At 42.9% G+C, this 27,972-nt stretch overlaps 1 long non-coding RNA gene across 7 annotated transcripts in view; it reads right to left on the bottom strand.

Annotated features, from left to right (window-relative positions):
- Positions 1-1,862: 1,862 nt before the first annotated feature.
- LOC123939301 overlaps positions 1,863-27,972 on the bottom strand; it is a 33,144-nt gene continuing 7,034 nt past the window's right edge. Inside the window, exons 2-7 of one of the 7 annotated variants that reach the window (XR_006817817.1) lie at positions 23,800-23,913; positions 19,771-19,830; positions 16,464-16,561; positions 15,934-16,130; positions 3,637-3,805; positions 1,863-2,524 (exon numbers count right to left, since the gene is read on the bottom strand). This is a non-coding gene — a long non-coding RNA (uncharacterized LOC123939301). Of the gene's footprint in view, positions 2,525-3,636; positions 3,806-15,933; positions 16,131-16,463; positions 16,562-18,440; positions 19,306-19,770; positions 19,831-23,799; positions 23,914-27,972 lie in introns of those variants that run through there. The other 6 variants (XR_006817816.1, XR_006817820.1, XR_006817818.1 and 3 more) reach the window with 6 other exon arrangements.

The raw sequence follows: 27,972 nt of genomic DNA, 5'->3' as shown, positions 1-27,972 counted from the left end.
CTGAGTCTGCAACAGCCAGAGGCGATATGACTGGGAGGTGAGTAACTGGTGTTGGTTGCTGGGAACTGCGGTGGAAGTTGCTGGAGGGGAAGACTGGTCTGACCCTCCCTGAAGGAGCCTCGAAGTGATGCTGAGTCACAGCCTGTGAGGGCCCCTCCGGAAATGACATTGGCTGCGGCTGTAGTCCTCAAACACTGTTTGCTCCCGCATCTTTTAGAAGAGTTTTGAGAAGCCATGTGCCCTCTTAAGAGTACATTGAAAGCTGGGACCCAACATTTTTAGCTCATCATCTTCAAGAGTTATAAAAGTTGTAAAACATAGTGATTGGCCTTTTGTAAATCACCCTTTAAAATGCATCTAAAGAATTCATATTGGTATTAGTTACTTGATATTATACTCATGGATTTAGCTAATTCAGGATGGAACTCCCTAAATTGGAAGGGTCATATTGTTTCTTTTTTTCTTTGAAATCATATTTTGATTCCTCTTCCATGTAATCTTAAGATGATTTAGTGATTGAAAGCATTTTATTTGTCCTCTGTTATTCATAATTTTCTGCAACAAAAATGCACACATTGAAACTCATTGAAAAAATCTTTCCAGTGACAGAGGTTCTAATTGTTTAAAAATATCATGATTAGTAATATTTATCAAAGCAATAGATTTGTGGGGCGCCTGAGGGGCTCAGTTGGTGAAACATCAGACTTTGGCTCAGGTCATGATCTCAGGGCTTTGGGATCAAATCCTGCAGCAGGCTCCTGCTTATGCTCTCTTGTTTGCTTTCTCTCTCAAATAATATTAAAAAAAAAACAAACTTTCAAAAAAACCCATATTTATTACAAATTTTTATGATTAGTAAACACGGGTTCATTTTTTTAAAATGTTAATATACTTTATTTAACATAGTGTATCCAAAATGTTATTTCAGCATGTAATCAATATAAAAAACTAATGAGATATTGATTATTTTTTCTTTTAACCTTTTGAGCCCCATTTCTCCCATCTACCACCCCTGGCAACCATCAGTCAGTTCTCTGTAAGTAGGAACTTTTTTTAAAATTCCACACATAAGAGATATCATATGGTATTTGTCTTTCTTAGTTTGACTTATTTTACTTAGCATAATGCTCTTGAGGTCCATCCATATTGTTGCAAATGGTGAGTTGGTTTTTTTTTTTGTGAGATTTATTTTTATGACTGAACTATATCCATTGTGTATATATATATTACATCTTTTTTATCCATTCAATCATCAACACTTATGTTGTTTCCGTGTCTTGGCTACTACAAACAATGCCGTGTGAACCTACCTTTCTGAGTTTGTTTTCATTTTATTTCCTTTTTTAAAAAATTTTATTTATTTATTTGACAGAGAGAGAGATCACAAATAGATGGAGGGAGAGGGAGAAGCAGGTTCCCCACTGAGTAAAGAGCCCGATGTGGGGCTGGACCCAAGTACTCTGGGATCATGACCGGACCTGAAGGCAGGTGTTTAACTGACCCCAGCCACGCAGGCACCCTTATTTTCATTTTCTTTGTGTAAATACCCAGAGGTGGAATTGCTGGCTCACATAGTAGTTTTATTTTTAGTATTTTGAGGACCCTTGTACTGTTTTGCATAGTGACTGCACCAATTTACATTTCCACCAACTGTGCACAAGTATTCCTTTTTCTCTACACTTTTACCAACACTGTGTCTTGTCTTTTTGGTAATAGCTATTCTAGCAGGAGCAAAGATCTCATTGTGGTTTTTTTTTTTTTTAAGATTTTAATTTATTTATTTGACAGAGATCACAAGTGGGCAGAGAGGCAGGCAGAGAGAGAGTGGGGGGAGGGAAGCAGGCTCCTCGCTGAGCAGAGAGACCAATTCGGGACTCAATCCCAGGACCCTGGGATCATGACCTGAGCCAAAGACAGAGGCTTAACCCCCTGAGCCACCCAGGCACCCCTCATTGTGCTTTTCATTTGCAATTCTATTTTGATCAATGATGTTGAGCATATTTTCCTCTACCTGATCACCATTTGTATGTTTTCCTTGGAAAAATTCAGATCTGCCCATTTTAAAAAATTTTTATTTTAGTTTTTCAGTGTTCCAAGATTCATTGTTTATGCACCACACCCAGTGCTCCATGCAATATGTGACCTCCTTAATACCTGCCACCAGGCTCACCCATCCCCCATTTGGACAAACTAAGAGGGGAGAAAGGCACATCATTGATTTGGGCCTATGTCATAAATGGGGATGAGTAGAGGACAGGAAGTGTTCTTTGATACTTTTCTCTGTCTTGTTATGTTCTGGTGCACACACAGAAGTTAAGTGGCTCTCTTTCAATGACGGGACATGCCTTCGGGTGCCACCTCTCTTGAGGACAACCAGCTCATCCCATGGGGCCCTGTGATCTAGAAGCCCTGGAGTCTGGACGATGCTGACGAGGGGACAGAGGTCTTTGGACACAAGCCGTTAGACACAGCTGGGTTCTCCATCTCCTGACCAGGGGTGAAGGAAGGGCCTTCTGTGTTTTTCCTGCCAATAGGGATGAAAGAAACAGTCAATGGAGAACCAGCTTATTATCTGAACTCAGCCCCCTCCAAACAATGCGCTGGTTGATACATTCTCTGCTCTTGTCCAAGGGGAGGGAACAACAGTAGGCGGATCTGTGAGATCTGGCCCAGACTTAGAAGGATCTGGACTTCTAAGCAGAATTCATCTTTTTTTTTTTTTTTAAGATTTTATTATTTGACAGAGAGAGAGAGAGTACAACCAGTGGGGAGCAACAGGCAGAGGAAGAGGGAAAAGCAGGCTCTCTGCTGAGTAGGGAGCCCAGTGTGGGGCTCCATTGCAGGACCCCGGGATCATGACCCAAGCTGAAGGCAGCCGCTTAAACCTAGGGGGAACTTATTTTAACAGGATTTTATCCAAGCAATCTAAACAGTATTCACTGCATTTGGTGTACAACAGTGCTACTGAAAATGTAGCCACCCCTGACAGCTTTAAACTATCTTGGGAGTGTTAAGAATGCAAATTCTTGGGCCCTTCTCCAGACCTACTAAAACAGAACTCCTGGGTGAGGCCCAGGAAACTGTGTTTTAATAATCGCTCAAGGTCATTTTTATGTATAAGAACACACACGCACGCACGCACGCACGCGCGCGCGGCTGCCTACAGCTCCTGTGGCTGCTGATGACACTTCGTGGTTTCCCTGTGGCTGCCCTCAGCAGGGCCCTGGGATTTGTTTTTCTCCACTGTGGACCTTGTTCATTTCCTGCTGCTTCCAAGAGGTTCAGAGAGGAAAGAGAGCGAGAATGAAGGCAGGAGGGAGGGGCAAGGGGTTAGCTAAGGCAGTGGAGCTTTCAAGAATGAAAAGGGAAAACTCTTGGTGACAATGTTCCTTTGTCAAGAGTTAGCTTTATGTTGATGGAGCTGCGAGTCATTAGCAATCCAGGCACATGGCAAGAGTTGACCCGGTCATTCTCTGGGGCCAGATCGCCCTCTGCTGCCTACCGATAAATGACACTCCGGGACTCTGGAAGTGCCAAGGAAAACAGAAGAGTCTCTGGGGCTGGGGTGGGAGAGAGGACGTGACTAAGGCCAAGAGGTCACAAAGTCACCACTTCAGGCTAGAAGAATCTTCTTACGATGTTGTTTGCAGGGAAGGAAGAAGTAGCCAATTCAGTGGGTGTTTCTAGGATCCATCCAACAAACAGTGGGGTTCTGCCAAGCTCTCCAGTGGCTCCCATGATTCCAGGCTCCCAGCTTGATTTGGCTCTGCAGCTGCTTTCCCCCTCTTCCTCACCCCTACCTCACCTTGAAAAGAAGGGGTGTTTAGAATCAGAAGAATATGAAACAAGATGGAATTTTTTTGCTGTGGAGGCATTTAGGGGCTGTTAGTCAAGGCTCAGACCTTTTTGAAAATCTCATTTTCTGAATCCCTTGGTTTCCTTTGTCTCCAGAAAAGCACTATGTCTTTCTGTCTTTATTCCCTTGCCAGGGAACTCTTACCCCACAGCTGTGGAGTCAGCCCTTCCTTATTGCTCCACTTTATTGCTGTTGGGAATTATGGTTCATGTGGGTCACTGATGGGGAGAGCAAAGATTTGTTCCCAGAATCAAAGCTCAGGCACAGCAGTTGCTCCTGCCAACCGCGGGGCAGTGACCCATTTCCTCCTGGTTCTCACTTTGCCCCTTCTCGGCTCTGTCGGAGGCCGGCCTCTGGTTGGCTGTCACCCCCCGACCCTGGGACTTCTGTAGAGTGTAGGACTCCTGCTGGGGAGATACCTTTAGAGTCAGGTCTGGAAAATTACTTAAACTGCCCTAAAAAGACTCAGATGGAGTCGAGGAGGGGAAGGGAAGAGTGGATGGGAGACTGGGGAGAGGAAGAGTAGGGGTGAAGAAGGAAGGGCAGGTGGGGAGGAGATAGGAGCAGTGGTTCCATTTTTCAGAATGTTCTGGTGTCATGATGAAATACTCTAGCCTTTCTCCAAAACATCTTCATGTACAGAATAAGGCTATCTATGTGATGCCAAGCCCCTTAACCAAAACAGATATTTTTAGATAAAAATTTGGTTGTTTGCTTGCCCTTTGGTCCACCTGGGACCAAATATCCGGATCTTTAGATAACCACATTTAGATAAATTTATGTATATAGCCACAGATATATGCCTGTTGTATATTTGTATTAAAATCGAAGTTGGGGTGCCTGGGTGGCTCAGTCGTTAAGTGTCTGTCTTCGGCTCAGGTCATGATCCCAGGGTCCTGGGATGGAGTCCTGCATCAGGCTCTCTGCTCTGCAGGTAGTCTGCTTCTCCCTCTCCAGTCCCTCTCGCTGTCTCTCTCTATCAAATGAATAAATTAATTAATTAATAAAATCTAAAAAAAAAATCAAATCAAAGCACCTTTGGGGTACCTGGGTAGCTCATTTGGTTAAGTGTCTAAGTCATGGGTTTCACTCAGGCCATGATCTCTGGGTCAGGAGATTGAGCCCCACATCGGGGCTTGGGATTCTCTCCCTCTGCCCCTCCACCTGCCTATGCTCTCTCTCCAAAATAAATAAACTAAATCTTTGAAAAAATAAAATAAAAGCACCCTTACTTACAGTTATAAAATAAATAAGACCTGGAGATACCATATATAGCACAGTGAATACAGTTAATAATATGTAATAACTTTGTATGATGACAGATGGTAGCTAGATTTAGTGTGATGATCAGTTCCTAATGTATGTAAATGATGAATTACTATGTCGTACACATGAAATTGATATAATATTATATGTCAACTGCACTTCAATTTTTTTTTTTGTTTTAAATCAAAGCACCAGGGCACCTGGGGGACTCAGTAGTTAAGAGTCTGTCTTCAGCTCAGGTCATGGTCCCCGGGGATCGAGTCCTGCATTGGTCTCCCTGCTCTGTGGGACCCTGCTTCTCTGTCTCCCACTCCCCCGACTTGTGTTCCCTCTCTTGCTGTGTTTCTGTCAAATAAATAAGTAAAATCTTTTGAAAAATTCAAAAAAATAAAGCACCTTTACACTGCCCTGTGATTATGATACTTGGAAGACAGTTTCAACGGTCATAACTAACCTACTAGATTGTGTTCATTGTGAGGAGAGTTGCATCTCTGGAGCAATTTTGTGCCTGGAATTGAATCAGAACTCCAAGAAGAAGGGGCATAATCATAGGTACTTTGGATGCAGACACAGGCAGGCCAGAGTTTAAGAAGAAGAAGGTATTTATTTATTTATTTTAAAATATTTTGTTTACTTATTTGACAGAGAGAGATAGCAAGAGAGGGAACACAAGCAGGGGGAGTGGGAGAGGGAGAAGAGGCTTCCTGCCCAGCAGGGAGACCAATGCGGGGCTCTATCCCAGAACCCTGGGATCAGACCTGAGCTGAAAGCAAATTCTTAATGACTGAGCTACCCAAGTGTCCCAGAGAAGAATGGTATTTAATGGAGGGTGTGTTTGTGACAAAGTATGGTGACAGATGTTAATTGGACTTACTGTAATGATTGTTTTGCAATACATACAAATATCAAATCATTATGTTGTACACCTGAAACTAATATAATATGTTGATTGTATCTCAATAAAAAAAGAGGGTGTGAGTAGCTACATAATTTGCAGTGCACAATGCAAAGTGAAAATGGAGAGCTTCTTGTTCAAAAATTATTAAGAATTTCAAGATGGCGACACCAGAACATTAAGTATGGGGCCCTTGTAAGCACAGGGGACTGTGTGATTGCATGTGGCCCATTGAGCTCCAGTAGACGGTCCCATAGGGAGGGTATGGACTAACAAATTTAAGGAGCAGTGATATATCTCCTCCAGTTTAAGTTCCCCCCATTTCAGTGTCCTTCTTTCTGCCATCCTCAAAGCATCTGGCAGGCTTTTTTCAACATCCACTTGCGGGTCCTAGCTGTGCTTTGGGATGGGAAGGATGGAGCCTGTGTCCAAGTTGGGGAGACACAGCTGGGGGAGAGGAGCAGTGGTACTGGGGACGAGCCAGTCCTCAGATGGCATCAGGTGGCCTGAGAGCTGTGGAGAAGTACCAGGGGTGGCAAATGTACTTGGGGAGAAATCCTATAAACGCCAGCATCACGTTGGCTCCCCCTCCAAAAAAACCAAAGGAAAGAGGGAATCCGATGAGACTTACATTGAGAATCAGCTTCTCATATTCCGGAGAAGACAACTTGAGGTCACTGAAATGTGTTGATGGAAGAAAAGTGACCTGCTTCTGTAGTCTTGGGTTAATGAAGTCTTGGGACACTTGGTTGCATAATCAGGCATAACTGGTATGACGTGCTTTGTGGCTTGGGGTATGAATACAGTCTTCTCTTTTAATTTTTCCTTAATTACTTGAGCCCCCAACTGTCTGTCTTTATTTTTTTTTATGTTTTAAGGTAATCTCTACTCCCAGTGTGGGGCTTGAACTCACAACCCTGAGATCAGGAGTCACGTGCTCTACTGACTGAGCCAGCCAGGTGAACCCCTCTTCACCCCCCTCACCCCTGAATTATCCAAGAACAGGGAGCTTCTGCAGGTCTGGCTGGATCCTTGCTTGGGAGGAGAAACAGTAGCAGTCAGTAACTCAGAGAGCAGAGGAGGAAATGACGTTGTTGGGTGTTCCCCGAGGTTGAGAAAGCAGCTCCCCTCAAGTTTTACTTTACTTCCTTCCCCTGCTGGGCAGAATCTGTGCTATATTTGTGCCTGAATGACCCAACTACATCCTTCCTGATTTCTTTCTTAGAATTATGAAGCCCTGCTTAGCATTCAAATCTCACTTTTCATAGACATCAGTCATAAAACATTAAACATTCATCAGGCAACACCCTGATGAAATTTAATATTAAGGATGATAATAAAAGCATATTTAAATATGTTTAAACTGTGTATTTTTAAACGTGTTTTAAATATGTGTTTGAAATGTTTATTTCTAAGTTTCAGTAATTAAAATTGCTGTTTAAAACAAGAATTGACCGTTGCTGCTTCTTCCTGCTAAGGGAGGCGATGAAATGCACTTTGATATGGAAAGAAATCTCTCTCTTGGTCCCTGATCCTCCCAGGGACTATGGAGGAAGGAGAAAGAAAAAGATTTCTATGTGGCCCTGAGGGGTTGACTCTGGGGAAAATGCTTGCAGGTTAGCTGAGCACAGTCTGAAGAGAAAAGCTGGGGTTGAGAAGGGGGTGAAGAGGTCAATTGTTTTGTTTAATAAGGTGAGGTGGAACTCAGTTTCCCAGAGGTCAAAGAAAAGGAGAGCCTGAAAATTAAGTAAGCAAGGAGGCTTTGGTGAGGAAATGATGATCAAATTCAGTTTGTGTTGTGTTTGTGATGTAAATCCCTTCCTGTCCTCACATCTTCAGTAAAGTCTGAACGCACAGGTACCTTGGGCCTGCAATTAATAAAACAACATATAATATATGCTGGGTATCATATACCATTGTAAGAACTGCACATACCCAAGTTTCTTTAATCCTCATAGTAACCTTATGAAGTTGGTACTGTGATTCCTTTTAATTTTTAACTGAAGCGTAGCTGATATACAATGTATTAGTTTCAGGTTACAACATGGTGATTTGACATTTGTGTACATTACAAAATGCTCTCCAGGGGCGCCTGCGTGGCTCAGTGGGTTAAACCTCTGCCTTCGGCTCAGGTCATGATCCCAGGGTCCTGGGATCGAGCCCTGTATCAGGCGCTCTGCTCAGCAGGGAGCCTGCTTCCTCCTCTCTCTCTGCCTGCCTCTCTGCCTACTTGGGATCTCTCTCTGTCAAATAAATAAATAAAATCTTTAAAAAAAAACAAAATGCTCTCCATGATAAGTGTCAACATCTATCACCATACAACGCTATTACACTATTATTGACTGTATTCCCTATGCTGTACTTTTCATCTTTCTGATTTATTATATAATTGAAACTTCATACCCTTTAATACCCTTCACCTATTTAGTCTGGCACCCCATCCCACTCCCCTTTCTTTCTCTCTCTTTTTTTTTTTTTAAGAAATGTTATTTATTTATTTGACAGAGAAAGAGAAAGAGAGAGCACAAGCAGGCAGAGTAACAGGTAGAGGGAGAGGGAGAAGCAGGTTCCCCACCGAGCAAGGAGACCGATGCGGGGCTCGGTCGCAGGACGGTGAGATCACAACTGAGCTGAAGGCAGATGCATAACCAACCACTCAGGGGTAGCCCCCACACCCCTTTCAAAATAATTAATTTCTTCTTTGCATTTATGACTCTGTTTCTATTTTGTTTTTTCATTTGTTTTGTTTTTTAGATTCTACATATAAGTGAAATTATATGGTATTTGTTTTTCTTTGACTGACTTATTTCACTTAGTGTAATACCCTCTAGATCCATCCATTTTGAGGTAAATGGCAAGATTTTGTTCTTTTTTTATGGCTCTCTATGTATCAGCGTATATCTGTATATCTATACACCCCCCCCCCATATGTCTTCTTTATCCATTCATCTTTGGATGGATACTTGGCCTGCTTCCATGTCTTGGCTATTGTAAATAATGCTGTAGTAAACACAGGAGTGCATATATCTTTTCTAATTAGTATTTTCATTTTCTTTGGGTAAATACCCAGTAGTGGAATTATTACATCATATGGTAATTCTATTTTCAATTCTGGGGGAATCTCCATACTGTTTTCCACAGTGGCTGCACCAGCTTGCATTCCCACCAACAGTGCATGAGGGTTCCTTTCTCTCTGCGTCTTTGCCAACAATTCTTATTTCTTGTGTTTCTTATTTTAACCATTCTGACAGGTGGGAGGTGATATCTCACTGTGTTTTGGTTTTTTTTTTAAGATTTTATTCATTTATTTGACAGACAGAGATCACAAGTAGGCAGAGAGGCAGGCAGAGAGAGAGAGAGGTGGAAGCAGGCTCCCTACTGAGCAGAGAGCCCGATGTGGGGCTCAATCCCAGGACCCTGAGATCATGACCTAAGCCTAAGGCAGAGGCTCAACCCACTGAGCCACCCAGGCACCCCTCTCACTGTGGTTTTGATTTGCATTTCTCTGATGATGAGTGATGTGGAGCATCTTTTCATGTGTCTGTTGGCCATCTGGATGTCTTCTTTGGAGAAATGTCTGTTCAGGTCTTCTGCCCATTTTTAGTTGGATGATGATGATGAAGATGATGATTATTTTTTGGTGTTGAGTTGTGTATCTTCTTTATTATTTTGGATATTCACCCCTTGTCTGATATATCATTTGCAAATATATTCTCCCATTTGGTAGGTTGCCTTTTTGTTTTGTTGATGGTTTCCTTTGCTGTGCAAAAGCTTTTTATTTTGATGTAGTCCCAATTGTTTGTTTTTGCTTTTGTTTCCCTTGCCAGAGGAGTCATATCTAGAAAAATGTTTCTGTGACTGATGTCAAAGAGATTACTGCCTGTGTTTTCTTCTGGGAATTTTATTTTTATATATTTTATTTATTTATTTTTTCTTCTAGGAATTTTATGGTTTCAGGTCTCACATTTAGGTCTTCAATCCATTTTGAGTTTATTTTTGAATATAGTATAAGCAAGTAGTCCAGTTTCATTCTTCTGCATGTAGCTGATCAGTTTTCCCAACACCATTTGTTGAAGAGACTTTTTCCCATTGGGTACTCTTGCTTCCTTTGCTGTAAATTAATTGACCATACAATCGGGGTTTATTTCTGGGCTCTTTATTCTGTGATATTGATCTAGGTGTCTACTTTTGTATATCACATCTTCTTTATTTATTCATCTATTGATGAACACTTGGATTGCTTCCACATCTTGGCTATTGTAAGTAATTCTGCAATAAGCATAGGGGTACATCTATCTTTTTGCATTAGTGTTTTTGTTTTCTTCAGGTAAGTACCCAGAAGTGGGATTCCTGGATTGTATGGTATTCTTACTCTTAATTTTTTGAAGAACATTTATACTGTTTTCCATAATGGATGAACCAATTAACATTTCTACCAAGAGTGCATGAGGGTTTTTATTCCATTTTTATGGATGCAGAAACAAGAGGCAGAGAGAGTAGTTAAGTTGCCTATAGTCATTCATGGTTAATATATTTTGAAATATCACTAGATATTAACATGCTATTATTTATTTAAATTCCTATAATTCAAAATTTCAAAAATTATACATCAAATACCTGATGAATAAATTTTAAGTTCTCAAGTTTAAAATTAATGGAGAGATATGACAAGAAGGAACGTGGGCCAGGACTGATTTTTATTTGTTTGCTTTCCATTTTTCTTTTGCAAGCTAACAAATCAGTGAGGTCAAAACTCTGGCCACTTCAAAGTTAAAAGGGATTAGCATAGCAAGTGGAAAGCATAGCAAGATTAAAGGCAAAGAACAATGCTAAGAAGAAATTGGAATTAGAATAAGATGATAAATAAGCTTTTTCAAAATGCCTTCCACGGGGTCCTGGGCTGGCTCAGTTGGCAGAGCACGCCAGTCTTGATCTTGGGATAGTGCGTTTAAGCCCCAGGTTGGGCATAGAGCCTACTTTAAACAAACAAACAAACAAACAAACAAACAAACAAATAAAGAAATCTCCCCACCTCCCTGCCAAATCTCTGGGCCCAGAGAGTTAACCTTCCGTAGTAGAAAAATGATTTGCGGATGGGATCATGGATCCACCAGCAATTTTCTATCTTTGAGCATAAAGTTATACAGATTTTAATTTTAAATATTCTTGAGAAGTTGTGGTGAAAATAAAAGGGTGTCAAGAGGCTGGAAATCACCATAAATTTCATAAATAGGAGAAGGGCAGATTCCAGAACCTCATACTGGGAAGTAGGATTTTGTTCACAGGAAAAGAAAAATCCCAGAATAGTGTATTAAATAATTGTTTTATTGACACCTGGAATGAGTTTGCATTTTCTAAGAATATTTCAGGTCAAATTATCTACATTTTATTTTATGATAACATTATAAGATATGTAAATTAGGGAGATGTAATAGTTCTACTCCGCTTCTGGATTTAAGCAAGACATTTACAGAGTCTATTGATGTCATTATGGAAATCATGAAAAATGTGACAAGATTCTAATACGGTTTGCTGGGTTACATGGGTTAAATCGTCCATGTCAGCAAGAACTGATTCAGGGCCTTTGATCTTGTCCTGCATGGTGTTTTTATCAGGGACTGAAGAATGCATTTTTTTTCTTTTAAGATTTTTACTTATTTATTTGACAGACAGAGATCACAAGTAGGCAGAGGGGCAGGCAGAGAGAGAGGAGGAAGCAGGCTCCCTGCGGAGCAGAGAGCCCGATGCGGGGCTCGATCACAGGACCCTGAGATCATGACCTGAGCCAAAGGCAGAGGCTTTAACCCACTGAGCCACTCAGGTGCCCCAAGAATGCATTTTTTAAAAAAAGATCTTATTTATTTATTTGATAGAGAGAGAGGGAGAGAGAAAGAGCATACACTAGCGGCTGGGGGGTTTGGGGGGGGAGGAGCAGAGGACAAGCAGAATCCCTGCTGAGCAGGGAGTCCAATGCAGGGGCTCCATCCCAGGACCCTCAAGATCACAACCTGAGCCGAAGGCAGATGCTTAACTGACTGAGCCACCCAGGTACCCCCTTAAGAAAGCATTTTTATTAAATTTCTACATCCAGAAATCTGGGAGCGGTATTTAATGAATTAGATAATAGAGTCAGGATTCAAAATGATCTCGTTACTTTGGAATAATTACCCCAAACCAACTCCAAACCAAGAACATTATTGAATCCTCCAATTAGGCTTAGGACTAGATTGAACAGGTATGAACTTTTGAATAATGGGTTGATGGAAAATCCTGTGAAAACAGGTAGGGTGGCAGAGTAGTCTTTATCATTTTAAGTATAACTGCTAAAAACAAACAAACCAACAGAAACAAAAAATTAAAGAACTCTTCCCTGGGTGGCTGCACCTGGAGCTCTGTCTATGGTTTGGTGTACCATTCTTTAGCAGGATCCTTAAAAAACTGGCAGATATTCAATGATAGTCACACTGAGCAAGAACCTGCCTCTCTGCCTACTTGTGATCTCTGTCAAATAAATAAATAAAATCTTTTAAAAAAAGATTAAAAAAATAAGATTAAGCATTTGCCCCAAATCATACAGCTATAATTAGGACTTGACCACAGTCTGGCAGACTTCTCCACCCTTATGCCTGGCTGCTGTGTATGCTACCTTTCAGAAGAATGACCATGTCAGTATGGTCCCAAGGTAAACTGTGCCTTAGCGGAAGTGGTTAAAGAACGTGGGTCTGTATTTTCACATATTCTTAATTTCTTGTGGAAAATATGGCTCTAGAAGTCTTAATTAGAAGAAAGAAGGTGATCAGTATCTGCTACACATAAAGAAAGACTTTGTAATCATTAGAACTTTCCAAAAATGGAAAAAGCTGCTTAAAAAAAAAGTGTGTAGGTGTATGTATGTGTGTGTGTGTCCAGGCTCTGTGTGCTAGAACATGGCAGAGACAAGTTTCTGTGCTCAGGGAGTTCTTTTTCTTTTTCTTTTTTTTTTTTTTTTTAAGATTTTATTTATTTATTTGACAGACAGAGATCACAGGTAGGCAGAGAGGCAGCCAGAGAGAGAGGAAGGGAAGCAGGCTCCCTGCTGAGCAGAGAGCCTGATGCGGGGCTCGATCCCAAGACCCTGGGATCATGACCTGAGCCAAAAGCAGAGGCTTTAACCCACTGAGCTACCCAGGCACCCCAGGGAGTTCTTTTTTTTTTTTTAATTAATTTTTAAAAGAAGATTTTATTTATTATTTGATAGAGAGACACACAGCAAGAGAGGCAACACAAGCAGGGGGAGAGAGAGAGGGAGAAGCAGCCTCCTCGCTGAGCAGGGAGCCTGATGCGGGGCTCTGTCCCAGGACCAGGATCAAGACCTGAGCCCAAGGCACACGCTTAATGACTGAGCCACCCAGTTGCCCAGGAGTTCTTGTCAGTGCTTCATTTTCTTGCAAAATGTGTTCAAGATAGCTAGTGATTCTCGCTGGATTCCTGCCCAGAGGGATATTTGAGTTGGGTCTATACCAGGTGGGGATTTGCACTGGCAAATCTGAATTTGCAATTAACCCAGTGATTCCTATTTGCAAATATTTGGATAATTTGATACTTAAGATTTTAGACCCACGTTAGCTACACATACTAAAAAGAAAGAGCTCGCATGTTACTGCTATCATTCTACCCACCTCCCCTCCTCGGTCACTCATAGCTGTTGCTCTTGTTTGTTTTGTTTTTTTTTAAGATTTTATTTATATATTTGACAGGCAGAGATTACAAGTAGGCAGAGAGGCAGGCAGAGAGAAAGAGGTGGAAGCAGGCTCACTGCTGACCAGAGGGCCCTATGCGGGGCTTGAGCCCAGGACCCTGGGATCATGACTTGAGCTGAAGGCAGAGGCTTTAACCCACTGAGCTACCCAGGCACCTGCTCTTGATGTTTTAACTGTTTTTCAAATTGGACTGGATTAAGATGTCTTCAGGGACTTGGGCACAAACATTCAGAGCTTGATCAACACTGGCAATGGTTTAAATGTCCAACAGTGATGAATGGATAAACAGAAGGTATATCCCTACCATGGAATATTGCTCAGCAGTAAAAAGGAATGAGATGTGCATATACACAACAATAGGATGGTTCTCAAAATAATTCTATTGTGTGGAAAAAGGTTCATAGACAAAGAGCTCCTGTTGTGCTCTTGGCTATTTAATTATTCACACGGACAAAAAAATCCGGGCTGTTTGAGCCCAGAAATTAATGGATTTGGAAAAAATGCTCAAAATGCTTGCATAGAGAACAAAAAAGGCTGCTTTAAGGAGTTGCCCCGAGGTGGCCTAGTTACTGAGAACCTCAAGGCTGAGCTGTAAGCTCTCTCAAAGCTTTCCTCACAGTCCTCTTCCCTTGGGGTCAAAGTTTTCAGGACTCAGCAGTAACCAGAAAATAGCCTTCTGCCACTCTGGGATCAAGTTAGAGGTCTCTGGGTTAAGAAATCTGGTTATTGGGGTGCCTGGGTGGCTCAGTGGGTTAAAGCCTCTGCCTTCGGCTCAGGTCATGATCCCAGGGCCCTGGGATCGAGCCCCACATCGGGCTCTCTGCTCCTCAGGGAGCCTGCTTCCTCCTCTCTCTCTGCCTGCCTCTCTGCCTAGTTGTGATTTCTCTCTGTCAAATAAATAAAATATTTAAAAAAAAAGAAATCTGGTTATTGTTCAGTTTTAACAACATGGACTTAGTACTTGGAATGTGCAAGGCACTGGGATGGGTGCTAATTGTCTTTGCTGTCAGTTATGATCATCTCTGTTCAGCTAACTTGGGCAAAGTACTCTGCCGGCGGACTTTAGAGGCAGTAACTTCTTTAATCCTGACAGCCCTCTATGATGTGGAAGTTATGTTTAATACTCATTTTACAGTGAAGGAAACTGAGGCCGGAAGACGTTAGATATTTTCACCAAGGTAATAGAGGTAATAAGGGGAGAGCGAGGATTTTAATCTAGGCAGCCTTCCTCCGGAACTAGTGTACTTAACCATGGCTTTCTATCGCCTCGCTCAGGATCCTGAAATGAAAAAGATAAGAATTGGGGCACCTGGGTGGCTCAGCCTTTAAGCAGCTGCCTTCTGCTCAGGTCACGATCCCAAGATCCTGGGATCGAGCCTGCATTGGTCTCCCAGGTCAGCGGGAAGCCTGCTTCTCCCTCTCCCACTCCCCCTGCTTGTGTTCCTTCTCTCACTGTCTCTCTCTGTCAAATAAATAAATAAAGATCTTTAGATGGAAAAAAAAAAAAAGAAAAAGAAAGAGTTTCTGCTCTAGAAGCACCTGTGATCTGGTGCAGGAGACAGGCACAGGGACGGCACATGGACACATGTGATAAGAGCTCTAAGGAGGGTGTGTACTGTGTACAAGGTACGATGAAAGGCCTGAAGAAGGGCCCCTGCCCTGCCTGGGTGGAAAATGGGGGGAGTGGCATTGAAGCTGGATGTTGGAGGATATCTGGGATCTGCTGTGGAGAGAAGGGGGAAGGAGTACCGCCAGCAAAGGGAGCTGCACGTACAAAAGGCAACGGAAAATGAAACATGAGGGGCACTCGGGTGGCTCAGTCGGTTGGGGGTCTGCCTTGGGCTCAGGTCGTGATCTGGGGATCCTGGGATCTAGGCCAGTGTTGGGCTCTCTGCTCAGCAGGGAGCCGGCTTCTCCCTCTCCTTCTGCTGCTCCCCCTGCTTGTGCTCTCTGTCAAACAAATCAACAAAAGCTTAAAAAAAAAAAAAAGAAAGAAAGAAACATGACAGCAGATGAGATTTGGAGAAGAGCAAGTAGTTTGAAATGAGATGAGGGTGCAGTGGGTGGTGAGCACGGAGGCAGCCTCAAGAGGCCTCCGTGTGAGCGAGGGTGCCACAGGAAGTAGGTGAGCAGAGTAACAGGGGGAGAGCGGGGACAGCGATGCTGCTTTAACTCACCTCAACAAGTTAACAAGGAGAACCCAAGACTTCTGCCACAAGCTGAGGAGTTCTTGCTCTGTTTGTTGTTTATTTGCTTCTGCTCGGGCTGTTGGTTCTAGAAGGGGCAGGAAGAGGCCCTAGCGAAAGACTTGCTGTTTTCCTGTGAAATAGAAGGAAACTTGCCCGTGGTTATTGCTACCCACATCAAGAGTACCCTGTTGGTAGAAAAATAGAAAAATTGAGTTGCGTAAGGAATTTATCTACTCATGAGGGTAGAAGTCCAGGGAGCACTAGTTTTAGGTGAGGTTGGATCTAGCAGAAAAAACAATGCCTTTCCGTCCTCTCTGCCATCTTCTTACTAAAGCTGACTCCCTTTGGGGGTCCCAAGAAGGCTAAACCCAGCTCCCGCAGACTACCTTTCTCATTCATGCTCACCAGGAAAGAGAGCATCTTTGTCTTTGTCTGTGGGTCACCCTGACTGCAACAGTTTTGGTCACGGGCACCCTTTAAACCACCCCCAATGGTAGCAGATAAAATGCAATGATTACCTTAGCTCTCAGGGTCTACTGCTTGACCTTGGGGGTCAGGAAAGGAGTCGCCTTCCCTAGGGCTACACACACCTCCAGATGTAAATAGAATAGGGCTGCTGGGAAAGTGAAAATGGGTCACCAAACCGCCATGCTCTGCACTCAGGTGTCAGAGCTCTGGAGGACTCGATCAGTTAAAGCCTTGATTTGCACATAACCTCATTTACTGTTGTTAGCAGCCCACGCCAACTTCATGCTCCTGGCAGCTCCATTTAATCAGTGATTCTTAACACCCTCAGAGACTCTGATTTCCTAGGCCTGGACACCAGCATTGTGCTTTCAGCTCACCAGAGGTTTCTAGTGGGCAGCCGGGGCCGAGAACCATTGCTTTTGTCTTGCCTTAATGCCACTTCTTAGGTCACAGGTGCAATTTTAATATACAGCTCAACTATGTTGAATCTAAACAAGTAAGAATAGGGGTGCCTGGGTGGCTTGGTCGGTTAAGCAGCAGACTCTTGATTCTGGCTCAGGATCAAGCCCCACATCGGTTCCATGCCCAACAGAGCGTCGGCTTGGAGATTCTCTCCTTCCCCCATAAGCTCTCTCCCTCTGTCTCTGACTCTCAATTAAATGAATCTTAAAAAAAAAAAAAAGGAATATAGGCATATAGTACAAATTATTAGTTAGTAACTCTAATTGAGACCTACATGTTTCGTGGGTGTTTTGCACCCATTATCTCATTTCACCCACTCAAACATCTTGTGAGATAGAGAATAGTATCCCTTTTTGACAGGTGAAAAAACTGAGGTCCAGAGAACTTAGCTCAGTTGTCCAAAGTCATGCATCTAGAATGTGGTTCAAATACAACTTAAACCCAGGTGTATCTGACTCCAAATTCCCGTGCACTTAACCTGCTATACATGGTTCCAGAACAATGACTTTAAGAGTCCTCATTTATGGGGCGCCTGGGTGGCTCAGTGGGTTAATCCTCTGCCTTCGGCTCAGGCCAGGATCCCGGGGTCTTGGGATGGAGCCTTGCATGGCATCAGGCTTCCTGCTCATCTGGGAAGCCTGCTCCTCCTTCTGCCCCTCCCTTGCTCCTGCTCTCTCTCTCTCTCAAATAAATAAATAAAATCTTAAAAAAAAAAAAAAAGGCAAGAGGAGGGAGTACTTATGGGTCACCAACTGGGATACACAGAGATGTAACATTATACTGTAAAAGGTGATGAGAACACATCATATGTATGTATAAGCTCATTAGCCAGCAAAACATAATGCTCCAGACTCCCTGCTAGGTTTGGGCTCTCATTTGATCCTCAGATAATCATGTGGTTAGAAAATGCAAGCCATACTTCCCCATTTTAGGGATGATGAAAAGGAATTGACAGGAGCGCCTGGGTGGCTCAGTGGGTTGGGTCTCTGCCTTCCGCTCAGGTCGTGATCTCGGGGTCCTGGGATGGAGCCCGCATAGGCTCTCTGCTCCGCGGGGAGCCTGCTTCCCCCTCTCTCTCTGCCTTCCTCTCTGCCTGCTTGTGATCTCTCTCTCTCTTTGTCAAATAAATAAAATCTTTAAAAAAAAAAAAAAGAAAAGGAATTAACAAATTTGGGTGATTGCCTAAGGTCACAGTGCTAGTCTATGTTCTCTCCCTTATACGACACCTACAACTTTTATGTGTGTGTAAAATAAAGGCGTGTGTGTGTGCATAGATATAAATGCTAAATGCGCAATGCATAATTTCTGAACACATATTTAGGTCACACCCCATTTTATACCTATAGATATATACAAGGTGTAATCTCTCTGTGTATAATACAGTGTACATAAAATGTTATGGATGGTTCAAGAGACACTAAGAACCCCACCTAAATGTCACTGGCAGGCCCTGATAAAAGTGTACTAGGGATTAAAAAGAGTTGGGCCATGAACAATAAATGAGGTCTCTCTCTTTTTTTTTAAGATTTTATTTATTTGGTATAAAGAGGTCACAAGTAGGCAGAGAGGCAGGCCTGGGTGGGGGGGGAGCAGGCTCCCCACTGAGCAGAGAGCCCAATGCGGGGCTCGATCCTGACTGAGATACCCAGGTGCCCCTCCCCTTGCTTTCTCATCTACTGACAAACCTTTGGATTCTATGTAATATACACGGGTCAGAGGTCGCAAAGTTAATAGAAAGCAGGGGAAAACACAAGGAAAGGGAAAGTGTAGGAGAGGCATTTTTACAAATTTTGCAATTTACACAATGGCATCTTGTTTCACTCCACAAGTCTCTGTTGGCTCGGATGGGAGGAAACGGGCTTTTTTGTACATTGTTGATGGCATGTAAATTTGCGACAACATTTCGGAGAGCTAGTTATTACGTTGAAGATCAGTATAACCATCCCACTTTGTAATAAAAAAAATTTTTAAATGTAAGTTCATCTTTATACCAAGATTTAGCAGAAAAAGGCATGAAAAGATAGACCCAGCAGAGATAGCCACGGCTAACTGGGAGTGTCTGGGAGGGGAGGTTTCAGTTTTTACTTTATATTCTTTTGTGTGACTTGAACGTGCCTACAGGTATTTATTTATTTGTTTAGCAAAAAAAAACAATAAAAACCAGGAGAAGTCCAGAGCAGAGGCTGGCTAGATGTGCACATATCAGCTGTGCTCCTGTGTTCTTAGTCCTTGGCTCCTCTTGGCAAGGCAGGCCCGCAGTCCCAGGAGGGCGCTGACCCCTGCCTGGCAGGCCCTCCTCATCCCGTGCTGTTTGTAGTTCATTACCAGCTGCTTAAGCAGCAGGTTCCCAGTGGCTGGTCAGCTGGAACTGCTTCACGAGGACAAACAGGAAGGACGCAGCTGCCGGTGCGGCTTACCCTGTTGGCCTCACTGACAGAAAAAATTTTTAAGTCCTAAAATGTTGAGGAGATCGTCATGCTATTAATAACTCCCTCAAGCCTCTGCCTGCAGAGGGGAGCGAGGCGGTGTTAGGTTGCCTGGAGGAAACCTTGTCTGTCATGCATTACAAGCCTCCAGACCCAGTCCTCACCACTCGCACTTGCTAAGGGCTTCGGTTCCACCGGCTAAATCTCATGGCGATCCTGATCCCCTCCATGCATCTAGAACCTCCTGTATAGCCAAATAAACCTTCCCACCCTCCCTGCAGCTCACCTTCTCTTATGCAGGATGCCATGCTCCAGGCAAAGAGAGATGAAGGGAGGCAGGGCAATAAGGTCAGAATTTCTGGTAGATGGATAGCAAATCCCTGCTCTGACACTTCCTGGCTGTGTGGCTGAAGGCAAATTACTTCACCTCTCTGAGCCCAAGTTTCCTTATCCGCGAAAATAAACCTACCTGCCTTATACCAGTAGGGTTGGAGGTGCTGCTGCCCATAGAGGGCTTAATGCTGTCTGCCTGAAAAGAGAAATGATCAGTAAGTGCTGTGTGTGTGTGTATGTCCTCATTAGCTTTCACTTCCCACAATGACAGTGGTTCACAGTTTAGGCTCTGTTACTTATTACATGTATGACTTTGGGCAAACCTCTTTGGGGTTCAGTTTGTCATGGGCCAAACGAATAGAAGGAGTCCCTTCTCCAATGGCTCTAGTAAAGACGAACTTGGATCATGCACACAGAACAGCAAAGTCCCCGAACACAGTATTCAGGAAACAGAGCCATTACGATTAGCTGATGAAAAATTAGCACATTTCCTGTAAAACATAGGAGCTTTGCAAAACCAGTTCCAAATCCCTTCCTGTCCACTCCCTGAAAGCTCAGGGAATGAGCTCCCTCTTCCAGTCGGAACTCCTGGACTGTGTGATGTTCCTATCTGCATCCCCTTCTTTCTCGTTCTTCTCTTTGTCTCCCTGCCGAGACCTCTCATTAGTCCAATTAATAAACGGTTGCTGTCACTTCACTTCAACCCCAGGACCAGGGTCCCTTGTGGATGTGCTGTTATGCTGGGGAAGTGAGGCGATGGGGGGCACCCTCATGAAAGGGGCAAACCCTCGTTTCTATAGGGGAGTGGAACAAGGAAGACTTGGCAGCAGATGGACCTCCCTGGGCCCCCAACTCTTGGGACATCAACAGGATAATCAATGAGAACTTCATTATACAGAGTGAGAGTCTGGTTTTTGGCAGAATACCAGGATCCCATTTAGGGCCTGGAGATAATGATCAGCCCGAGCCTCTGGCTTTCCTCTGTGCTCTAGCTTTCACCTCCCGGTTGAACATGCACACACACACCCACATACACCCATGCAGGCACGCACACAAGTTCCAAGTTCTCCGGTCTTTCAGTCAGCGAAAGAGTGGGGTCTGTTCCAGGCTTGGAAAGCTGGTGAGCAGGGTGAAGCTCCAGGGCCCAGAAACGCATGACTGCTCCTGCTGATTACTGAGAAAAATCAAACCCTGAGGTTCCCAAGGGCCCATTCAGCCATCGCAAGTGTCTCATCCATAGTGACAGCAGGTTCTCCCCCACTGCCGGACCTGGAGAGGATAAAGGAACAAGCCTGGAGAGCAGTCCAGCCCACTGAAAACAAGACAATGGGACTAACAGGCTAGCTCAGAGGCTCCTGAAGCCCAGGGAAAGTTGGTTGGTTGGGTGCACAATGGAGTCAGCATTTTCAACCTCCTCCTCCTGCAACCATGGGGTATAAACTTGGCGTTTCTGCTGAGGACAGGAGAGGGGAACCGGAGGGGGCATGCTGTGATGGGAAGTTAATTCCCTAGGCAGTTACACCATAGAGACCTGTTCAGGCACGTGTTTAGGGAAAAGGGGATTCCTATCAAACTCGCTTCCCTGACACCTGGCCCCCACCTGCTGCAATGTCGGCCCTTCTCTTTGCTCCTAGAATTATGAGCTTCCACGCTGGCTGCAGCCCAAGGTGAAGGTAGAGAGTGCCCCATTTTCTCTCACTGCTTAGTCTAATTCCCCACAACCACAGAAACACATAGGCTTCCTATAATAGACATCCCTGTAGGTCTCAGAGTGTGGTTCTCAAAGGGTGGTCCTGGGCCTGCCACGCCGGCGTCACCTGGGAACTCGTTAGAAGTGCGGATTCTCGACTTACAGAATCCGAAACTCGGGGAGCCAGCCCAACAGTCTGTGTATTAACAAGCCCTCTGAGCGACGCTGGCACTTGCTGAAATTTAAAGACTGTTGCTGTATGTTTGAGGACAACTTGAAAAAACTATGATGGAGGGAAGGGGACTAAATTCAAACAGAATTGTAAATAGGACAGTTTCAAAGCCTCTAGGAATATACAAAGTGTCCTTCATGGAGTTTTGCTTCCTTTTTTTTTTTTTTAAATAAATATTTTATTTATTTATTTGACAGAGAGAGATCACAAGTAAGAAGAGAGGCAGGCACAGAGAGAGGGAAGCAGGCTCCCCACTGAGCAGAGAGCCTGACGCAGGTCTCAATCCCAGGATCATGACCTGAGCCGAAGGCAGAGGCTTTAACCCACTGAGCCACCCAGGCGCCCCTGGAATTTTGTTTCTCTTCTTGAAGACCCACATACAGAGGTTGATTTCTGCCGGTATAAAAACAAACAAACAAAAAAAGTATGTGCTCTCTCTCTCACACACACATACACACTCATTCCCCACCTTCTGTCCACAGAGGCCACAACATTCTCAAGAAATTCGTATTTGGTGTTTATCATTCACATGCTTTTACTACATATTTACTACATAGTATTTTTTGCATAGTTTAAACTGTATTTTGGACATACCAGACATATCTGCTGGCAGATTGCTTTTTTCCATTTGCCATTAAGTTTTGAGATTTATTTTTGGTGCTGCTCCCTCTATCTGTTTTCTTGCTGGTGGACTTTCAGGTCGATTCCAGTTTTCAACTATTATAAATAATGCTGCGGTTAATACTCTTGTATATCAACACACAAGAGTTTCTCTGGGATATACACCTGAGAGTGGAATTACTCTATTATAGTAAGATGCACCCTCAACTTTACTAGATCTTTCGAATTATTCTTCAAAGTGGTTCTATTAATTTAAGCCGCAACAAAAACAGGGTACAAGAGTTCCTGTTGCTCATGGCCAACATTTGGTATTGTTAGACTTGAATATTTATTTTGAATTTTTCAATTCTGGGTTGTGAATAGTTTTTTGGGGGGGTAGTTTTTTTTTAAAAATATTTTATTTATTTGGCAGAGAAATCACAACTAGGCAGAGAGGCAGGCAGAGAGAGAGGAGGAAGCAGGCTCCCTGCCAAGCAGAGAGCCCGATGTGGGGCTTGATCCCAGGACCCTGGGATCATGACCTGAGCCGAAGGCAGAGGCTTTAACCCACTGAGCCACCCAGGCACCCCTGGGGGGGTAGTTTTAATTTACATTTATCTGATCACTACTGAAGTTGAAAATTTTTTATAATGTTTCCTTGGCCTTTTGGTTTCCTCTGTGATTTCATGTTTATTTCCTTTCTGTTTCTATTAGGTCATCTTTTCTCCACTGACCTGAGGCATTTTTTATATAATCTGGGTATGCATTATAAATCTCTGCTTTCATTTATAGCTACTTTTAAAAAAAATTTTTTTAAAGATTTTATTTATTTGACAGAGAGAGATCACAAGTAGGCAGAAAGGCAGGCAGAGAGAGAGAGAGAGAGAGGAAGAAGCAGGCTCCCTGCTGAGCAGAGAGCCCAATGCAGGACTCGATCCCAGGACTCTGAGATCATGACCTGAGCTGAAGGCAGAGGCTTAACCCACTGAGCCACCCAGGCGCCCTCATTTGTAGCTTCTATTTTTACATTATTTACGGTGTTTTATGGTATAGGTATTTTTCATTTTATAATGTAGGCAGATTTATCAACACTTTTCAATCTAATTGGTGCTCTTTGAGTCATGGTTACAAAATATTTCTGTGTCCGTGAAGACTGAGATGCTAGGACAAAGAGACCCACAGCAAAATGGTGTGTGTTAAAGAATAGGGACATTTAGGGACACCTGGGTGGCTCTGTTGGTTAAGCCACTGCCTTCGGCTCAGGTCATGATCCCAGGGTCTTCAGATCGAGTCCTGCACCCAGCTCCTTGCTCGGCGAGGAGACTGCTTCTCTCGTTTCCTCTGTTTGCCACTCTGCCTGCTTGTGTGTACTCTCTCTCTCACTGACAAATAAATGAATAAATAAAATCTTTTTAAAAAAAGAATAGGGACATTTATTCTCTCACAAAACAGTCCCAAGATGAGTAGTCCCGATTGCTGAGGTGGCTTTGCTGTACGTACACATTTGGGAGCCAAGGTCATGCCATCCCATGAGTTTGCCATCCCCTTGGGCATATTGCCATGTTGTACAGCCACAGCTGGATTGCTGCCATATTCACATTCCAACCCACAGGAAAGAAAAGGAAAGCATGGAGGAGGCCTACCTGATGTCAATTTCCAGAGCTGCAAGGGGCAGTCAGCATTTCTGCTTACAACCCATTACCAGGTCCATCTCCAGGTGAGCTCAGCTACAATGTGATTATTCTGGAAGAATTCTTCTGGAAGAATGGGAGAGTAGATTTGGTGGGCAAAGAGTAGTTTCCGTCTACCTTCTCTACTCTGAGGTCTTTATTCTATTAGGGTTTTATTTTCGTTATAATGTGAGTTGGGGGTCCCTTTTACTTTATTTCTTACATTCCGGTATATTTGTTGACTTGTGATGGGACCTCCATCAAGTTCCCCTGTGGGCATGACTTGATTCCCTGTGGGCATGACTTGATTTCGGGACTGTCTATGCTGTTCTTTTTCTTAAAAAATTTAAATTTTATTCACTTTATTTATTTATTTAAAAATTTTACTTATTTAGAGAGAGAGTGAGTGTGTGAGCAGGGGGAAGGGCAGAGGGAGAGAGAGAGAGAGTATCTCAAGCAGACTCTGGGCTGAGTGTGGAGCCCAATGTGGGGTTCCATCTCATGACCCTGAGATCATGACCAGAGCCAAAATCAAGACTTGGGCGTTCAACTGATGGAGCCACCCAGGTGTCCCTTTGTATTCTGTCCTTGTTGTTTATCCCTATGTCTCTTCCCCAGTCTCTTAATAATTAGAGTATTATTATAAGTCTTATGATCTGTAAATATGAATCCCTTGACTTAATGATTTTTTTATAAAAATCATCTTGGTTTTTCTTGGCCCTCTGCTCTTTATGATTTTAGAATCAACTTGTCAAGTTTCATAAGATTCTTTTTTGGAGTCGTGCTGCACCTCTGGATTCACGTTGGCAGAGTTGTCAGTTTTAATCTTTCTCGTGTAAAATATAACATATAGAGAAGTGTAAAAAAAATTAGAAATCTACATTTTGGTTGTAAAGCAAAACCCAAGTAACCACTCTCCAGGTCTAAGAAACAGAATACCGTGGTAACTCCAGAAGTTCTCTGTGTGTTCCGTGTTAGTCACAATTGTCCTCTTCCTAGGTAGAGGTCACCACTCTTAGCTTTTATAGGAATAATTGCCTTGCTTTTCTTTATAGTTTTGCTCTCTGTGTCTGTATCTCTACATAAATATTTCTTTGTTTTTAAGCATTATATGAAGAAATAATATAGGATGCACTCTTGTAATTTGGATTTTTGGCTCAAAATTATGTTTGGGTTGTTTCCAGTTTTGGGCAATTATACTAAGGCTACTTACTGTCTACATTTTGGTGCACGTGTCCAATGCATAAGCATGCCTGTCTCTAAGGTGTATACCTAAAAGTGGGATTGTTGCACTGTGATACATATACATTTTCAGCTTTAGTAGATTAATCCAAAGTGGTTACACTAATTCCCATCTCCATTAGTTTTGATGAGACATCTCATTGCTCCATTTAAAAAAAAAAAGATTTTATTTATTTATTTGACAGACAGACATCACAAATAGGCAGAGAGGCAGGCAGAGTGAGAGGGAAGAAGCAGGCTCCCTGCTGAGCAGAGAGGCTGATGCGGAGCTCAATCCCAGGACCCCGAGATTATGACCTGAACCGAAGGCAGAGGCTTTAACCTACTGAGGCACACAGGCGCTCCTCATTGCTCCATTTTCTTACTCACACTCAGGATTTTCAGGTTTTGTAATTCTTATCCATCTGATATGTGTAGTGGTATTTCGTTGTGGCTTTAATATTCCGCATCCCCAATACATAATGAAATTAAACAATGTCTCATGTGCTTTTTGGCTATTTGTATTTTTTTTTTCCTTCTGAAGTATACCTTAAAATTTTATGCCCATTTTTTTTTCGGTTGTTTGCCTTTATCCCTTTGGTTTGCAGGAAATCTTTGCAAATTTGGGATACTTTGTTGATTATATATGTTGTAAATATCTTTTACTGGTATCTTTTGTGAATGAAAGTTTATTTTGATGTCTACATATTATCATTTCTTTTTTTTATGATGAATGATCTTTTTCTGTTTTAAGATATCCTATTCTATTCAAAAATGAGAAAGATAGTGTTTACTATTCTCTTCTAAAAGCTTTATGGTTTTACTTTTCATTTTTAGGTTTTGAATTGATTTTTTGTATGTGGTGTGAAAAAGGATCTAGTTTTGGAGGGCTGGGTGGCTCAGTTGTTAAGCATCTGCCTTCTGCTCAGGTCATTATCCCAGGCTCCTGGGATCGAGCCCCATATAGGGCTCCCTGCTTAGCAGGATGCCTTCTTCTCCCTCTCCCACTCCCCTTGCTTGTGTTTCCTCTTCCAGTGTGTCTCTCTCTGTTAAATAAATAAATAAAATCTTTAAAAAAAGAAAAAGAAAAAGGATCTAGTTTCAGGTTTTCCCCTGTGTGATTATTTAATGATCTCAGCTCCATTTATTGAAAAGTCTGTCCTCTGTCCAATGATCTGAAGTTCTACCTGGGTCATAAATCAAATGTCCAACTAAGACACCGATGTGTACCAAAAGTCTATTTAGCGGGCGCCTGGGTGGCTCAGTGGGTTAAGCTGCTGCCTTCGGCTCGGGTCATGATCTCTGGGGTCCTGGGATCGAGTCCCGCATCGGGCTCTCTGCTCCGCAGGGAGCCTGCTTCCCTCTCTCTCTCTCTCTGCCTGCCTCTCTGCCTACTTGTGATCTCTCTCTGTCAAATAAATAAATAAAATCTTTTAAAAAAAAGTCGATTTAGCTTTTCCTGTGGCAATACTACATTTTTAATCACTATAGCTTTAGCACGTATCTTTTTTTTAAGTTTATTTATTCATATTTGCTTAGTAATCTCTGAGCCCAACATGGGGCTTGCATTCAGAATCCTGAGATCAAGAGTCATATGCTCTTCCAACTGAGCCAGTCAGGCACTTGCTCAACATCTATCCTGATATTTGATAAGGCAAATTCATCTACAGTTAAAAAAAAAAGACTTTATTTATTCATTTGAGAGAGAGAGAGACAGGGAGAGCACAAGCAGGGGGAGAGGTGGAGGAGAGGGAGAAGCAGACTCCCTGCTGAGCTGGGAGCCCGACATGGGGCTGGATCCCAGAACCTGGAAACCATCACATGAGCCGAAGGCAGACGCTTAACCATCTGAGCCACCCAGGTGCTCCATCTACATTTTTTTTGCTGTTATTCTTCCCTTGCAATACCATGTACATTTGAGATTTTTACTACGATTGCATGAAGTCTACAACTCAATCTGGGAGAATTGGCATCTTTATGATGATGATTTTTCCAATCTAAAAGCAGAGTAGAACTCTCCATTTACTTAAACCTTTTAAGAAATACGTTTCAATAATATCTTATAATGTTCTCCATATACTTTTTCTCTTGCACTTCTTTGTTTGATCAAGGCGTCTTTTAGTTCTATCCTAGATGCCTTTTGGTTTTTATTGCTATTGCATGAGCTGTCTTTTAAAAATTGTATTTTATAATTGTTGATTTATTAATCATTGATTTTATGTTGTCAATCCTATAGTCAGAAACTTGTTGAACCTTTTTACTAATTCCAGTAGTTTACTTGAAGATTCTTTTGGGTTTTTCTTCCAGACAATCATATCCTGTATGAGTAAGGGTACTTTTATGTCTTAAAATCCATATTCCTTTGGGGCGCCTGGGTGGCTAAGTTAGTTAGGGGTCTGCCTTCAGATGGAGCCCCGCGTTGGGCTCCCTGCTCAGCGGGGAGCCTGCTTCTTCCTCTCCCTCTGCCTGCCACTCCATCTGCTTGTGCTGCCCCTCGCCCCATCAAATAAATAACATAAAATCTTAAAAAAAATCCTTATACCTTTTATATCTTTGCTTGTACTGGTTACAGCCTCTAGTACTTATTGTTTGGAAGCAGTAAGAGCCATCTTTGTTTTGATCCTAATATAAGATGAATATATTTTTTCAAGATTTTATTTATTTATTTATTTATTTCAGAGAGAGAGCAAGCCAGAGAAAGAGCATGAGCCATTAGTGGGGGCAGGAAGGGAGCAGAGGGAGAGGGAGAAGCAGGCTCCCCACTGAGCAGGGAGCCCTACGTTGGGGGTTGGCAAGCCCAGAGCCCAGAGTCATGACCTGAGCTGAAAGCAGACCCTTAACTTACTGAGCCACTCAGGGACCCCAAGATGACTATTTTTAATGTTTGTATTGTATTGTATTTTTCTGAGGTTTTTTTTTTTTAAG

The sequence above is a fragment of the Meles meles genome, chromosome 1 (genome assembly GCF_922984935.1).
Source record: "Meles meles chromosome 1, mMelMel3.1 paternal haplotype, whole genome shotgun sequence".
NCBI classification, from domain to species: domain Eukaryota; kingdom Metazoa; phylum Chordata; class Mammalia; order Carnivora; family Mustelidae; genus Meles; species Meles meles.
Note: the sequence above shows the minus strand (reverse complement) of the source record. Positions and strands in the feature narration are given on the sequence as shown.